The sequence below is a fragment of the Macaca fascicularis genome, chromosome 5 (assembly GCF_037993035.2).
Source record: "Macaca fascicularis isolate 582-1 chromosome 5, T2T-MFA8v1.1".
NCBI lineage: Eukaryota > Metazoa > Chordata > Mammalia > Primates > Cercopithecidae > Macaca > Macaca fascicularis.
Genome location: NC_088379.1, coordinates 16,244,110 through 16,262,233, shown reverse-complemented (window position 1 = coordinate 16,262,233; position 18,124 = coordinate 16,244,110). Strand labels below are relative to the sequence as shown.

The 18,124-nt window shown below is 38.5% G+C and overlaps 1 long non-coding RNA gene across 5 annotated transcripts in view; it reads left to right on the top strand.

Annotated features, from left to right (window-relative positions):
* Positions 1-18,124, top strand: part of LOC102135436 (uncharacterized) — a 247,604-nt gene that overhangs the window by 68,898 nt on the left and 160,582 nt on the right. For 2 of the 5 annotated variants that reach the window (XR_001490575.4, XR_010586623.2), the window contains exons 2-4: positions 11,868-11,957; positions 12,148-12,448; positions 15,636-15,760. This is a non-coding gene — a long non-coding RNA (uncharacterized lncRNA). Of the gene's footprint in view, positions 1-7,021; positions 7,141-11,867; positions 11,958-12,147; positions 12,449-15,635; positions 15,761-18,124 lie in introns of those variants that run through there. The other 3 variants (XR_012434714.1, XR_012434715.1, XR_010586624.2) reach the window with 2 other exon arrangements.

Genomic DNA, 18,124 nt, shown 5'->3' with positions numbered 1-18,124 from the left:
ACAGCCAAAGCGTATCAACCAATATGCGGTGGTGTTAGCCATTGTTAATGATGAAAAGAGCAAAGTGGAAATGTTCAAAGCTCCAGCACCATGATCTCTAGACACATGTCCTTCCCCATCACTACCTAGCTGACAATTGCCAAAGAGCACCCGTCACTTCTAATGTTTTCTGTTTGTCTTGTGCAGAAGTCAGGTTGTCAAAGGCTTCTGAGCCGAAGATTGAGACTTCTCTGAAAAAAAAAAAGCATCTTAAAGTCAAGCCACATGATAAATTGGAGAGAGTATTAAATGCCACTATAAAACAAACCAAATAAGGTAAAAGACTTGGGTTGGGATGTTTAGGGCCTTGCCTGGCTACACAAGGCCTGTGTCCAGCAAACTCTCTTGGTGAATAAGACACTGGCCAGAAATGACCCCAAAGGCCTTGCTGATTCCCCAAATTAAAAATACTGTGGGTTTTAATATCCAACCCAAGCCTCCATTGGCCTAACATCTTTTCTAAGCTGCAACTAAGGTTATTATTTTTACACAGTCATTAAAACTAGAAGTCCACTCGTAAAGAGAAGATCAAATTTGAAAGGAAATATAAAGTAAAAAAAAATCATGACTTCAAAACTTAATCATAATAATGCCAGGAGCCATTCCATCCCATTTCTGATTTATACTTCCTACAAATAAAGATTGGTAAATTGAAAGTTTTTATTTGGCATTTATTGTGCATTTCGGAGGATTTGTAAATCTGGCATTTGATTTGTTGGCATTACAGCTGCCATAGAGGACTTGTAAATCAGTTTTCTGATGTGGCAAATCAATTTTGTTTTAGAGGTGAAGCTCGGTGGCTAAGTGAGATGGGGGTACAAAGAGATATAAATTTTGTGGGCTTCAGATGGGACAGTGTCATGAGCAGGACCAAGGGAAGCTCTCCCTGCATCCTAGAGGAACCAAAGTCTCAAGGATTGCAGACCTTAGTTTATGGGTTGCAAACTGTCTTCCATGGGCCAAAATATAGTCCATAAATGTGTTTTATATAGCTCATAAAATGTTTTTGTTTTTAAATTTTGGATTAATGGTCATCCCTGGGAGAGTTCATGTAGAAATTCAAGTAGAAGTACTATCTCTTGAAAAAGCATCAGAAGTTCCTGCCACTTGGCCTGTGAGTCCTCATGACAACAGCCAGCTGCAGTTGCAGAGCTGTGGCCTCCCTTACCTGAGGCGTGAGCCTCTAAGTCGGCCACAGTTCCTATGTGGCCTCTGCACTCACATCACCTTCTTGCCCCCTGGAAACATTTGAGCTCATGACCCTATTGTAGGCACTTGAACATTCTGAAGACTAAGTTTGGGAAACAAGCATACTAAAAAATTATTTGTTGTTTATCTGAAATTGACATCTAGCTTGGCATCCTATAATTAATTATACCTGATAACGCTACTGTGGTAAGCAGAATTCTAAGATGGGCCCTAAACTGTCCACACCCCTTATATATATGCTCTATATGATCCCCTCCCCTTGAATGGGGCAAGACTATGACTATAATTAGGTTATATGACAAAAATGAAGACATTTTGCAAATGTAATTCAGGTCCCTAAAGGGGTGACTTTGAGCGAATCAAAAGGAAGATTATTCTGGGTGAGTGTGGCTTAATTGGGTGAGCCTTTCAAAGACACTGTTCTCTTCTTGAAGGAAAAGGTATAGAGTACAAGCGGTTGCTCTGCTGGTCCTGAAGAAGTAGACAGCCATGTGGAGAGACAGCCAGTGGAGGAGCCCATGTGACTACCCCTGAGTGCAGTCCCCAGGGACAACTAGGAAGAAATGGTAGTTCCAGTTACGCAGCCTGACCAACACGTTGATTTCAGCCTTGTAAGGCCCTCAGAAGAGAGCCCAGTTGACTCATGCCCCTGGAAAGTGTGAGATAATAAACTGGTGGTGTTTTGAGCCTCTGAGTTTGTGGTAACTTATTAAACAACAATGGAAAACTAATACACACATCAAAGTCTGTCTTTTTCTTTGTCCTTTTGTAAATCAAGACAAGTTTCTTTGTCTTTTTTTTTTTTTTTTTTTGAGATGGAATCTTGGTCTGTTGCCCAGGCTGGAGTGCAGTGGCATGATCTTGGCTCATTGCAACCTCCACCTCCTGGGTTCAAGTGATTCTCCTGCCTCAGCCTTCCAAGTAGCTGGGATTACAGATGCTGCCACCACACCTGGCTAATTTTTGTATTTTTAATAGAGACAGGGTTCCACCATGTTGGCCAGATTGGTCTTGAACTCCTGGCCTCAGGTGATCCACCCACCTTGGCCTCCCAAAGTGCTGGGATTACAGGCGTGAGCCACTTTGTCTTCATTTAAAAATTTTTTAGTCACTTTTTGGTTATTCCAGAGATACTCATAAATCCCAGATGAGGGAAATGATAAGTCATTTTCTCTCTTAACTAGGTGATGCTCAGGATTAGTTTTATTTTGAGAGTTCTGATGTGTTGACTACCAGCAAAACCCATGTTTTTGTCTATGCAGAGAAAGTTTAATGTAAATAGTCACATGGCAGCATAGGCTGGGGGTTAACCCGGGCTCCCTGAGTTCTCTCTTGGCATCTCTTGCCTTACTTCCTTTTCCCTTCATGGCCTCTCTTCCATCCTGGTAGACTTCTAACTTCTCTTTTGCCAACACTTATTTCTCCATCTTTTCTAATTTAAATTCCTAATCACAGGCATCTAATGGGATTGATCACTCCCTGTTCCTGAAATGTTTTTGTGCTAGGCCACATTAAAACATCTAAGAAGTGGGGCCTGAGAAATTAGGAGTTCTGGTTATCTGTTGCAGTGTAACAAGCCATCCCAGTACTCGTTTGTGACTCTGTAATCGGGCAGGGTTCAGTGAGTCCAGCTAATCTCTGCTTCACGGGGTATCAACCAAAATGATTCAAATGGGGCTGGAGGATCCATAGCCCAGTATCGGGAGAACCTGCTCCTAATGTTTAACGTGGTTTCTTTTCTATTTCCAAAGTGTCTCGGCTGGGTTGAGAAATAAAGGGAAAGAGCACAAGAGAGAGAAATTTAAAGCTGGGTGTCCGGGGGAGACATCATCTGTGATGTTCCCCGAGCCGTAAAACCAGCAAGTTTTTATTAGCGATTTTCAAAAGGGGAGGGAGTGCACGAATAGGGTGTGGGTCACAGAGATCACATACTTCACAAGGTAATAAAATATCACAAAGCAAATGGAGGCAGGGGAGATCATGGGACCACTGGATGAGGTGAAATTAAAATTGCTAATGAAGTTTCGGGCACGCATTACTGTTGATAACATCTTATCAGGAAACAGGGTTTGAGAGCAGACAACCTGTCTGACCAAAATTTATTAGGCAGAAATTTTCTTCATCCTAATAAGCCTGGGAGCGCTACAGGAGACCGGAGCTTATTTCATCCCTTGGGCTTCAAACATAAAAGACAGGACGCCTTAAAAGGGGCCGTCTATAAGCTTACCTTCAGGGCGCATTCTCTTTCTCAGGGATGTTCCTGGCTGAGAAAAAGAATTCAGCCATATTTCTCCTATTTGCTTTTGAAAGAGGAGAAATGTAGCTCTGTTTCCGTCTGGCTCACCGGTGACCCTTTCAAAGTTACCTCTCTTGTTCCCTGAACATTGCTGTTATCCTGTTCTTTTTTTAAGATGCCCAGATTTCATATTGGTCAAACACACATGCTCTACAAACAATTTGTGCAGCTGACACAATCAATCACAGGGTCCTGAAGCGACATTCGTCCTCCTCAGTTTACCAAGAAGATGACGGGATTAAGAGATTAAAGTAAAGACAGGCATAGGAAAACACAAGCGTATTGATTGGGGAAGTGATAAGTGTCCATGAAATCTTCACAATTTATGTTCTTCTGCCGCGGCTTCAGCCAGTCCCTCTGTTCAGAGTCCCTGACCTCCCACAGCAGCCCAGATGACTCACTCACATACCTGGAAGCTGGTACTGGCTGTTGGCTGGGAGCTCAGTGGAGGCTGCTGGCCAGGGGCCTAGGTTCCTTCCCACGTGAGCCTCTTTACATGGCTACTTGTGCTTCTCTGCAGCATGGTGACTAGTATTTCAAAAGAGAGGAAGTAGAGGTTGCAACCTCAGAAGGCCTAGCTTTGGAAACTGATACTGTACCACTTCCGCTATATTCTTTTGGCTAGGCAATCACAGCTTGGAGGAGAGGAGGCATAGACGACCTCCATCTTCTGTATAGGAGGGTGCCAAAGAATTTGTTGCCATGTTTTTTAAATCAGAGTGTCTGAGTTATCAACCTGTTATTTTACTGTGAGTCAGGTGATCATTTCTAGTTAAATTATCATGGCTGGGGAGTGATTATTTGGTACTGAATATGGCCCCTGCTATAAAGGCAAAAACACTGGCTGCATCCCTTCGTAAGGTATGTGATTGAGGCAATTTTCCATAGAAGGTATATTAATTTATTTTGTGCTGCTATAATAGGATACCTGAGACTAGGTAATTAATAATGGACAAAAATCTCTCTCCTCTGTCTCTCTGTCTCCAAAGTTTGTGCCATTGATATCAAGAATATCAACATATTCTTGATTTTAGTCACTTATCAATAATTGTGTTACAAATGAATTCTTCCAGTTGGGAATTTGTTGTTATTACTTTCTTTAAGATGTCTTTAATGAGTAAAAACATCTTAAACTTCTTCCCGAATTTTTTTCAAAATTTGATATTCTTCAAACTTTTAAAATTGTTGTCCATCACAAATTTGTCCAAAACATTATTTTTCAATCAACTGGCTATAAAGTTACATTTTAATCTTGATTTATATTTTCCTAATTACTATGGGGATTGAACATCTGTTTGTGTTTTTTTTTAGCCTGTTGTATTTCTGCTCCTATTTTGTTCCTGTTCATACTTTTAAAATACATTTTTCATTAGGGTATTTTGTCTTTTTGTTTTGCATCTAAAGGAGCTATTTATTTATTTATTTATTTTAAAGATGGGGTTTCACCCATCCCGTTGGCCAGGATGGTCTCGATCTCCTGATCTTGTGATCCGCCCACCTCAGCCTCCCAAAGTGCTAGAATTACAGGCATGAGCCACCGTGCCCGGCCTAAAGGAACTTTTTATGTATTTTTAATATATTATTGATTCTAGTCACTTATCAATTAATTGTGTTACAAACTAATTCTTGCAGTTGGTAATTTGTTGTTTTACTTTCTTTAAGATGTCTTTAATGAGTAAAAATATCTTAAACGTCCTTTCAAATTTTTTATAATAAATAGGCATTTGTTTTAAAACAGGGAAAAATTTGTAAAATGTCCCAGGTGAAATATTTAATATACATTTCACTTTAAAAATGTGTGTGCATGTGTGTGTTTATTTGCAAGAACATATACAACCATTTTGATACGTAGTATCAAAAATAAGGTTGTAAATATTATTAAATATCATCATGCTTTTGTGTATTTAATGTTACACAATTAATATTTACTGTCTGGAAATTAATAATGAGATTACTGAAATTTTAGAAAAAAATAGAAATCTATCAAAGAAAGTAAAAAAAAAAGACTGCTTTCTATATCAAAATAAGGTGATTCTAACACAGGCAAATAATTAGCTATATCTAATGCCTTATATAGTGAGGTCACGAACCATCATTTCAAGTATAAAACATGTAAATTGCCTTAATTTCTTAAAATACATAGCTCCAGAGAAGCCTTAGAAATAACATAATCATTGTCATTCGTTAGCATTATCATTATTGAATCAAAGAAGCTAAAGTTCAACACCAGGGCTTTATGATGAATACCAACACAAAATAAATCACATCCACTGCTTGAGCCCCACTGTGATGAGACTGAGTAGAACTTTTTCCAGAGCCAGATACACAGCTTATTTATTTATTTATTTATTTATGACGGAGTTTTGCTCTGTCGCCCAGGCTGGGGTGCAGTGGTGCGATCTCGGCTCACTGCAAGCTCTGCCTCCCAGGTTCATGCCATTCTCCTGGCGCAGCCTCCCGAGTAGCTGGGATTACAGGCACCCACCACCACACCTGGCTAATTTTTTGTGTTTTTTTAGTAGAGATGGGGTTTCACTGTGTTGACCAGGATGGTCTCGATCTCCTGACCTCGTGATCCGCCCACCTCGGCCTCCCAAAGTGCTAGGATTACAGGCGTGAGCCACTGCGCCTGGCCAATACACAGCTTTTTAAAGGCCACAGTTAGGAAGCACACTTCTAAATTCATACTTGGAGAAACAAATGAATTTTTGAACAAATGAATTGGTAGGCTTAGAATTTCTGTCACCACTTAGGAGTATGACATGAAAATTTATAAAACTGATCACAACCCTTATATTACACAGTGGTATTGGGATAGGGTGTGTCAAAAACTAATTTAGCACAAATTAGAACACATTGAGTTCAGGATGTATTCGAACTTCACATACTGGCCCTCATTGATTTTGTTGCTAAAAGGATAATAACTATATTGTATGTTTTAAAAAATATAACCATTGTTGAAAAGAAAAGATCAGGTAGGAGTTACAGATTTGACTTGAAATTTCTTATATAATGACAACTATTGCTTATGTAATCCATCAGAGTTTTAAAATGACTCTTGACTTCATAAATTCACTTCATACCCATGATAATCTTATGAAGCACAGAAGAATCATTAGTTCCAAGGAGGCAATCAAATCTCAGGAAGTGTACATTCCCAAAGAAACATAATGGGCAAGTGATAAAGCTAGGATCAACTCCAGATCATTTTTCTCCAAATTCAGTGTTTATTTTTTCTATCTGATAATGGAACCTAGGAAATATGGCCGATCAGTAATTGACTAAACTGCCAGGGATATCTGTTTTTTCATTTCCTTGATGTAGCTGAGACATTAATCAGTTTTATAAGAAATAATGCATTCCACTATGAAATTATTAAATGAGCTCCCCTCTTCCAGGGACAAAAAGAAGGGAGCAGTTCAGCTACTTGAAGAAACCAAATGGTATGTTGAGGCAAATTAAAACCAGAGAGTCAGTTGGAGAAGCCCAGAAGAGTAATACAGGTGTCAAAATACAGACACATCAGGGGAAAAGAATGCAAAGCTCCTGCCAGGGCTCTGTCTTAACCAAGCATCCAATTATCTTTTGGCTGCAAGGTAAGTGGAGTCAGGGGAAAGGCAATGTCACCAGATTAAATGAGGGATGTCTGGTTTTTCAGAGCCAGTTGGGGATGGGGTGAGGGAGGAAATGCAAAGTACGTGAGTAAAGACTTCTGGTTGCTTGGGTCAGATGGTCTATGTAAGGAAGTGATGAATGATACAACTGAATACGGAAAGCAAAGGCCTTGAAAGATAGCAGGGGGGCCCTTGATAAAATATATTTTATATGGTTTACAGCTTAAAAAAATAGAAGAACAAGCATCATTCCTTCATTTAGTTATTCACTGAATAAACATAAATCCAGTGTTCAATGTTGGGAAATCAGAGATTAAAAACACTTATGTCGGCCAGGCGTGGTGGCTCACACCTGTAATCCCAGCAGTTTGGGAGGCTGAGGCGGGCAGATCACTTGAGGCAGGAGTTTGAGACCAGCCTGGCTAACATGGTGAAACCCTGTCTCTACTAAAAATACAGAAGTTAGCAGGGCGTGGTGGCGGGTGCCTGGTAATCCCAGCTACACAGGAGGCCAAGGCAGGAGAATGGCTTGAACCCGGGAGGCAGAGGTTGCAGTGAGCTGAGAATGCGCCACTGTACTCCAGCCTGGGTGACAGGGTGAGACTGTCTCAAACAAACAAAAAGAAACAAAAACACAAACACCAAAACAAAACAAAAAACACTTATGTCATCCTGAGAGAGTTCCCAGTTTATGTGTAGTTGAGGAACCACATAAACAAAAACATTATAATGCATTGGGTTGAGTGCAATCATAGAAGGTTGTGGAAGCACCCATAAAGGCTTGCAGAAAGAGCTGATGTGTGAGCTGAGCCTTGAAGGGTGTCTAGGAGTTAGCAATGGGAAGAGAGTGGAAAGGATGCTCTCCTGGAAAGGGACTAGCAACCAAAAGACACCGCATGTGAGCAAGGGGGCCAAGAAAAAAGTCAGCACTATGAGAGGATGAAGAGGCAAATACAGGAGTTAGAAAAGTGCCTTTGAATAGGAATGAGATTTACTGCAAGCTTCTTGTCAGCCACAGAAGAAAGAGGAGTGTGACAAAGTTGCATCATTCTGATCCTCAGAAAGGGTGAGCACTAGCTTCTCATGGACCCCAAATCGACACAGGCTTTTGATTAGGAAATACAGAGTTAAAAACGAACAATTTTTTAAAAAGGCAACAAACTGCTACTGAATAACCAATTATATTACCCCAAATCAGTTGGTATCATTGGAAAGGGGCACATTTGGCTTGAACCCAGATTACAAAATATCAGAGGGAAAGCATCAAAAAGCTTCAGGTTTCACCCAATTTAGGGAGCAAGTGACCAATTTAGAAGCTTTAATTTCTGGGACTTTAGGAATTCCATTGACCCAACTATATTTCCTCTAAATAACATCAGAAGCCCCAATATAAAAACACAAAAGTGACAATGTCTTCAAGAAAATAAAGTAAGACTCATTAATTTTACACCTTGCTCAGACACCAAAACAAACAAACAAACAAAAACCAGAAAAATATTTTTGAATGTGTAGTCCTTGTGAATTTTTCTCGAAGAAACCACTGGAATATGATGTTTAGTCAACAAAGAGATGACTGGAGAATTCATAGCAAAAAAAAGAAAGAAAGAAAGAAAGAAAAAAAAACCCACCCCGTTAGGATTATACTGAGTAGAATAAAGACTAAATGAATAAGAGTATTTTAGCTACAAAACAAAATACAAATGCTACATACATTACCAATGTAGAAACTATATAAATTACAATAGTTGAGAAAGAAGGATGAGAAAAAAATTAAGTGTAAGTGTGTTCTTATGTTCTTATCCTTTATAACCAGGAGTAAAAAGATATCATTTAAACATGATAATTTTTGGAAAGTCATTCAACTAAAATTGGTGAGTAGGGTAAGGGAAGATGTGGACATGCATCAATTTTATCACTGTTATAGAAATTCAATTGACACTGTCTAAAGAAAGACAGCATTAAGTGTATTATGTTATTATAATTTTGAAGAACTTATCCAGAAGATATACATTAAACCTTCCAAATGATCTGAAGAAATACAACACACACTGTATAGAGAAAAAGTTTTTTAAAAGTAAAGAAAGTATATACAAACAGCAAGCATAACATGATGCCAATATTAAATGTATCTGATGTGGCAATAACTATAAATGGCTTAACTTCTATAATTTAAAAATACATCTGGGTTTGACCAGGCACGGTGGCTCATGCCTGTAATAGGCTCACGCCTATAATCCCAGAACTTTGGAAGGCCAAGGCAGGCGGATCATGAGGTCAGGAGTTCGAGACCAGCCTGGTCAACATGGTGAAACCCCGTCTCTACTAAAGATACAAAAAAATTAGCCGGGCGTGGTGGCGTGTGCCTGTATCCCAGCTACTTGGGAGGCTGAGGCAGGAGAATTGCTTGAACCCAGGAGGCGAAAGTTGCAGTGAGCCAAAATCATACCGTTGCACTCCAGCCTAGATGACAGAGCGAGACTCCCATCTTTAAAAAAAAAAAAAAAAAAAAAAATCCAGATTTTACAAAGCAAAATTCAATTATATGCTGAGAAAAAAAAAAAAAAAGAATTAGGAAAGGCACACCAGGAAAAAAAAATGGATAAGTAAAAATAAGAGCAGAAAGTAATTCAGGTAAATAATTGTTGAACTAAAAAAAACATTTTTTTGTGTGTGTGTTTTTTCTTTTTTTTTTTTTTTTTTTTTTTTTTTTTCTGAGACAGAGTCTCTGTCATTCAGGCTGGAGTGCAGTGGCGCCATCTTAGCTCACTGCAACCTCCACCTCCCATGTTCAAATAACTCTCCTGCCTCAGGCTCCTGAGTAGCTGGGATTACAGGCATGCACCACCACACCTGGCTAATTTTTGTATTTTTAGTAGAGACAGGGTTTTACCATGTTGGCCAGGCTGGTCTCAAACTCCTGACCTGGTGACCCACCCACCTTGGCCTCCCAAAGTGCTGGGATTGCAGGTGCGAGCCACCATGCCCGGCCAGAATAAACTGTTTTTAAGGGAGGAACAACAAATAGGTAAACTCTATCAGATAACCAACTCAGGAAAAACAGAGAGAACATACAAATTAGATCATAAGAGGCAAACCACTACTGACAAAAGAAATTGAAAATATGAGACTACTTTGCTTTTTGCAAATAAATTGGAAAGCAGAATAAAATGAGTAATGATAATGAAGGATTATCTAGGAATACATAGATTACTAAAACTGACCTGTAAGAAATAAAACATCTGAAAAGATCAAATTCCCTAAGTTGCTTATGTTTGCATTCACACACACACACACACACACACACACACACACACACACACACACACACACATATTAAGAGCAGAACTGGATTCCAGTTTTTAGGGTCTCAATACTTAAAAAATTTTGTTGTTCTCTTCATAAATAAATATAAAAATATTGAAATAAAAATAGCAAAGTGAGGCTGGGTGAGGTGGCTCACACTTGTAATACCAGCACTTTGGGAGGCTGAGGCAGGTGGATCACCTGAGGTCAGGAGTTCAAGACCAGCCTGGTCAACATGAAGAAACCCCGTCTATACTAGAAATACAAAAAATTAGCCAGGCGTGGTAGCATGTGCCTGTAATCCCAGCTAGTTGGGAGACTGAGGCAGGAGAATTGCTTGAACCCGGGAGGCGGAAGTTGCAGTGAGCCAAGATCACAACACTGTACTCCAGCCTGGGCAACAGAGCAAGACTCTGTCTCAAAAAAAAAAAAAAAAAAAAAAAAAAGCAAAGTTAATGTTTGTTTGGAAAGAAGATATAAAAAAGGATAAATTACAAGCAAAATAGTAAACCCAAATGCAAATATTGCAAAACTCAGGTAAATAATGTAGTATTTTTATTAAACAATACATCCATACTGTACTTTTGCAACAGTTTTTGGTGGCATACTTTGTTATCTCTTCATATGATAATGCTTTTTGAGGATCATTTTCTATAGAAAGATGAGAAAGGCGATTTGGTCTTTCCTCTAGCAATATTAATTCAAATTTTTAAATTATTGTCTCTTAGAGTTTTTTTTTAGCTTCACAACTCATTACTGATAATATAAAAGTATGTTAGGATTATTGGCAAGTTTCGGAAAACCACCGTATTTTTTCCTATATGAGATATGTATTTTCAGGTATTTTAAGTTTTCTTATGCAATGACTAATCTTAAGTACTGTTTGAATTTATATCGCTCATTACCTAGAGCAATTTAAAGCATTTTAAAATTTCTTCTGTATTACATTGAACTGCATAACTGTGTAATCAAATTGCTCATAAGCAACATGCATTGACATATTGATAAATATGTGTGGTTTTGTCACTGGAATACTTGTTTATTCAGGCTCTTTCAGGTTTGGGTAGTAATCTGGCATGCCATTTGTCTGGAATTGCTCAACTTTGCTAAGGTTCTATTCAATATATAGGGACACAAAAGCAGACAAATGCCATTCTACTTCACATACAGATGTATTTGCTGTTTTGAGTATTGCTGCAGATTTGTGCCCTACGTAGGAGAATTTTAAGTTCTATTTTGTGCAGTTTGATTTTTTAAAGTGTGATGCTTTTTTAAGTGAATATGCTACATTATTGAGGATTTTTCTTTCAGGGTAATCTTCCATTTTGACTGGTATTGGTTGAAAACAAGTTCTTTGCTTACACATTTACGTGTGTGACAATTGAATTTTTTTTTCTTTTTTACAGATTACATTGTGATTCCCTATACTTCAAACTTGGTTTCTCTTTCACCCTGGATACTTGCAGAGCCGGGCACCACTCATGTGATAATGCCAGGTGAGGAAATACCCTGGGGAGTAGGAGTACTTTGGAAGCCAAGACTACACACCAAATCTGGCAACAGTAAATAACAAAACACAGAAGTTGGTTGACTATGGTTGACTGAAAACCGTAGTGTTTGTGCGTGTGCGTTGTATCCTGTTAAAATCAAACTAAATGTATGTCTGACTGAACTTTCTTATTGCAGGCTGGATTCTCTAGAAGCAGATGCTGGGAGGCTATTTCGGGTGCAAGGTGTTTGTTAGGAATCAACAGCTGTGATGGGAAGTGGGATCGCACAAAGGAAGACATCAACAGTGCTGTAGAGAGCCCTCCAGACGGTAGCATTTGTCAGAGTATTCTCCATTGGGCTGAAATGCCTGGGCATTCCTGTTCTTCTCACTCAATCACCACGTGAGGGGGCTGCCCTGGCAAGGGTAGCGTACTCAGCAGGGAGGCTCTCCCCAAAGGAGCCGGCAGCTGTAGACTGCTGCCCACACTTCCTGCAGGTGAGATGCAACTCCTTTCTTAAAGGGGGATTTGAGCGGCCTAGTTTCAAGTCTACCACGTTCCCTTTAGCCAGAGCCCCAAAAATGTCTGCAGTCCCTCCAGCGCCACCTGACAGAAACAGAAGGCTAATGTAGAAATTAGCATGGAGATAGTGGCCTAAGCCAATTGTGACTAAAACATCTCACTTTACAGATTTCACAAAAGCATATGATCATGTGGACAAATTGCTAGGGCCCTTTCAGGGACTTATTAGGATCCCATGCAAAGGGCCCTGAAACTTAAGTTCACTAGCATCCACTAAACCTGGGAGTATAGTCAAAGTGTTACATCCCTCAAAGCAACCACCCCAGATGATTTCACAGAATAATTCCACCAAACCTTTAAGGACGAGGGTAATCCAATGCGACCTAAACTGTTCCAGAACGCAGAAGTATAAAGCAGTTTTTGAAATTCTCCTTTTTGAATTTAGCATAATATTGAAACCTAAACCATAAATAAAGAGAAAAAAAAAGTAAATTGCAGAACAAACTAATTTACCTGTATTGATAACAAACAGAATCCAGAATGCATTAAATAAGTAATACTATAATCAAGGGGGTCTTAATCCCAGTGTATTGAAATGTTAGGGAATCCATCCATGTAATTCATCAGGGAAACAGATCAAAAGAAAAAATTATATAATTATTTCTAAAGCTACTGAAAAGGTATTGGATAAAATTCAATAGTTCACTTTAATAAAACTTTAATAAAAAGATAAATGCTTATTTATATGACATACAACTATATGAATATATATTTTAAAGGTACCTTAATCTGAAAATCAACATCACGCCTAATGAAGAAACAATAGACTCATTAAATTCAATTTCAGCAGAATTTTTTGGGGGAATCTAGATAAGTTGAGTATAAAATTAATATGGAAATTAGGCAAGCAGAGAGAGTTAAAACAATGCTAGGAAAGAAGAACGATTAAGGGAATCTAGGTTTTCCATTTATTAAAACGTGTTATACATCTACACTAATTAAAGCAATGTGGTATTGCTCTATGCATGCACAGACAGGTCAGTGAAATATACCAGAAAGAGCAGAATATAAACGCAAATATGTATGAGAACTTAATATATGAAAAAGGGATAAAACCAACTTCAAAAAGTGGAGTTGGGAAAATGGGGTAGCCATCTGAAAAAATATATATATCTTGCTGGCTCCTGACCTCACCCACACTTGAAAATAAGCTCCATATTTTTAAAAGATTCAATACAAATTGAAACCATAAAATACTAGAAGAAAATATGGAAGAATTTTTTTAAATTAATCTTGGAGAAAGGAAGTCATTTCCTAGAACACAAAACCAACATGAAACATAAATTTAACCACATAAATGTAAACATAGAATTCCACAAAGAAAAAAATAAGCATAAATTCAAAGACAAAGCACAAATTAGGGGCAAATATTTGCAACTCAGACTGCAAGTATAGAAATTATCTATTTAATAGAGAGAATCTACAAATCAACATAAAAGAGATAAAAACACCTAAAAGAAAAATAGGCAAAACAGTTTATAAAATAGGAAATACAAATGGTTTTTACACATATAAAAAGATGCTCAGCCTAATAATAAAAGAAATGCAAATTAGAACTACAATGAGGTATCACTTTTTGCCTATCGAATTGGTAAAGTTAAGAACATTTAATAACATTCTGTGCCAGCATGGTGTGTGGGGAAATAGAAACTCTCCCGTAATGGGAAAGTCATCGCACATCCTCCTTGGAGGGCAATTTGACAATATTGATTGACTTCACAAGTGTCTGTCTCCTGTAATCCAGCAATTCTACTTCTAGAAATTTATCCTCTTAATACAAAATGGTTAAATATCTGCATTTGTATATGGTCCAATGTAACACTTGAAAATGATCAAAGTAATGAGTATGCCAAGAAATCATGCAATAGAAATCAGCAAAGTGTCCATCAATAGGGGATTAGATAAATATGTTATGACACATCCTTTCCGTGGAAGACCGTGCAGATACATCTTTTTAAATATTTTGATTTATACTGGTGTGAAATGATTCCATGTTGTATTATTTAATTAGCAAAATAGTATGCATAGTGTGATTTCATTTGAGTAAAATATAAAAAAGAATACCTTTATGTATATTTTCCTGTATATGCAAAATTTTTCCTTGCATGATACATAAAGAAATTATTATATTGGTTGCCTTTAGGAAGGAAATCTAGGTAGCTGGGGGCAGAGATGCAGAGATACTCCTCTAACTTTTGCAAAAACGAAAATTGCAAATAAAGAAATATGCTAAGACATGAACCTTGATAATATGAAAATTTGATTTTTGGTTATATAGGCATAGAGTAGTTACACTGGATGCTAAGCATAGTTCTGAGTTTCAGGTGGCAGCAGAAAATAAAATGGACACATTCCCTGCCCTCTAGTGATGATATTCTAATAGGGGTAGAAAGACAGTACACGAAGAAGCTTATAAACATCAAGAAGTAACAAATGCCATGAATGGAAATAGAGAGGAAATATGCAGGGTGGTCAGGGAAAGTCTCTCTAGTAAGAAGGTAGAGCAAAAGCCTCAAGGAGGTTAGGGTTCTGATATAGTTTGGCTTTATGTCCCCAATCCAAATTGTGATCTCCATGTGTCGAGGGAAGGATCTGGTGGGAGGTAATTGGATCATGGTGACGGTTTCCCCTATGCTGTTCTTGTGATAGTGAGTTCTCATGAGATCTGATGGTTTAAAAGTGTGTGCCTTCCTTCACTCTCTCTCTTCTGCCACCTTGTGAAGAAGGTACTTGCTTCTCCTTCACCTTCTGGCATGATTATGTTTCCTGAGGCCTCCCCAGCCATGCAGAGCAGTGATTCAATTAAACCTCGTTTCTTTGTAAATGACCCAGTCTCAGGCATGTCTTTATAGCAGCGTGAGAATGGATTAACCCAGGTGCCATCAGAATCCATGTGGGGAAGATCCTTCCAGACAGAGAGAAAGCAAATGCTGAAACCCTGAAGCATGAGTCTCAGGAGTGTTTGAGAAACAGCAGAGACCAGTGGGGCTGGAGAGGGTAATGGGGATGATAGGAGCTCAGAGCAGAATGTTGATGGGGGGAAATCATGTTGGTCTCTAGGCCAGAGTAAGAATATTAAATTAATAGTCATCTCCACTCTAGTTTCAGCTCTTAACAAGGAACAAAGTTTGATGGAGAACAAAATGCAAAGATCACGAGGACCCAGAGCCCAGAAAGGAATATAGAGAGGGAATCCCTGGGAAGAGAAGAGGGCACAGCACTGAGAGGTAAGGGTTGAAAGGAATGAGCTTCGCTGTATCTTTTGAAAAGTGACTGGAGCACTTGAAGATGGTCAAGGAGCGCCTTAGACCAGGACTCAAATGTTTAAATGGCAGTTAAATGAACATGGAATTAGACCTACTATGTATATTCACACTGATATCAGTCCCTACATAATCAATTGGTTTTTATGTCATCTTTTCTAGAAGTAAAAATTTTTAACTAACAAGAGATCCTTGATGCTCACCTCCTCCAGATAAACACTGGGGATCTTTATTGATTTTGAGAGTCTCACTCAGCTGAACACATATTGTAAACCCTTTTATAGATCCTAAGTGTTTACTGGATAAGGACTAGGACCTTTTCAAGTATGTTATCAACAGTCTTATGAGAAGTCTTTCTGAAGTTTGCTAACTTGTAGCCATGGGTCTCTCCTATGCTGAACAATGAAATGTCTTATCTTCCCTACATATGTGTCTCGAGGCTCTGTCACTCCTGTGGAAAACAAGGCAACTATTGGAGGGATATTGGATTAAACTCAGGTATAAAAGGAAACTTCTACAATTTTTCATTAAGGAATTGCACTGTGGTGCGCATGAGCCCCTGGGATCACTCTTCTTCTTCAGTGCAATTCTTATAAACAGCAAAGACTTCTTTTTTCAAATGGGTGAAGTTTATAGGAGAATAAATTGACTCAGTGTAAGATTAAACTTTCTGATATAACACTTGAACAATGGGACATGATGCTTTGAAAAGTAGAGACTATTCAAAAAGAATGCAATGACCACTTTCCAGAGGTGTTAAAGAAGGAATTCAGGAGTAGGTGGGATTTTGGATGAAATACTTTTAGGTTTCTTCCAACTCTGAGCTGCTATGAATGTGTCATTCTAAAATTCTACCTTTGCTTTTGCATTTCTGTATTTAGTATTTTGTCAGATCTCTCTGGATCTTACTCAGGGAGACAGAACTAACTAAAAATTTCACTCTTGATGGGATGGTCTGCTGAATTACAGGCAGGTTATCTCTCCAGGCTCTTCCAAGCTAGTATAGCTAGAATAAGAATCTGGATTCCAGACAAAGGAGAATACAACAGAGCGTCTTAGACTGAGCTTGCCAGAAGCAAGGCCTGAGATAAGCAAGCATTCCTAGGAGACAGTGGTAAGAGAGGCAGGAAGCAGGACAGGAAATGGGCAGAAGTCAAGCCAGAGTCCCAGACTCAATCTGATCCCACAGGGACCTCTGGAGTGTAAACTACATTTCAGAGTTTACCCCAACTTAAGGCAAGGATACTGGGCTTCCATATTCCCACATCAGTCGGTCATTGACTAAGATATTAACACATAGGCTTTCTGTGCTCATGGGGAAGAAGGCTTCAGTAACATAAGAGAAGACCCAACAAAGAGAGCTGCAGAAGCAAAAACACACAACATTCTGGGGAAGGACTCACGGTAAAGTGGTAAAGTTAAAAAGGATCCAAGGTTACCTGAGCAGAATGCTAACAGTGTCCCCCTCAAAAGTCATAGCAAATAATACACACAGCAACTTCACATCCAAGTCCTAAGACTTCTAACCATAAAAATGGTTAGAAACAAATGTATCAAAAGCAAGTTCAGATACTGAGTGCAAAATAGGTGCAAGTAGTTCCTTCAGGGTTGCAGAAGTTAATTTTGTGAGAGTGATGGAAGTTTAAATTGATGTAGTGTATTAGCCAGGATTCTGCAGAAAAACAGAACCAGTAAGGTATATGCATATTTTATATATATATATACACACACACACACATATATAATACACATATTACATATGAGTATGTATTATGTAATATGTACATACATATATACATATGTATATTAGACATGTAATATATATCTTTTAATGTATTGTATATGTGGAGAGAGAGAAAGAGATTTATTTTAAGGACTTGGCTCATGTGATTGTGGGGGCTGGCAAATCCCAAATTTGTAGAGGAAGCTGGCAGCTGAAAACACAGGAAGGAATTGATGTTGCAGTCTTGAGGCAGAATTTCTTCTCTGGAAAACTTTAGTTTTTGCTCTTAAAGCCTTCAACTGATTGGATTAGACTCAGCTACATTATCTTTACTTAAGATCAATGATTGTAGATGTTAACCACATCTACCATGTACCTTCAAGGCAAGCATCTAGATTAGTGTGAAGATGACACAGAATATTAACCATCAAATAGAATATTCTGCATATCACTGAGGGTCTTTCTAAAAGTAAAATAAATTTTGTGGATCTGAGCAATACATGCTAGAGTCAGGGAATGTCTTTCAGCCAAGTTTTCTGGTTCCCAACTACTCATATTCTTGTGTAGACCCAGGATCCTAACTTACTCATCTGCTAACCCACACT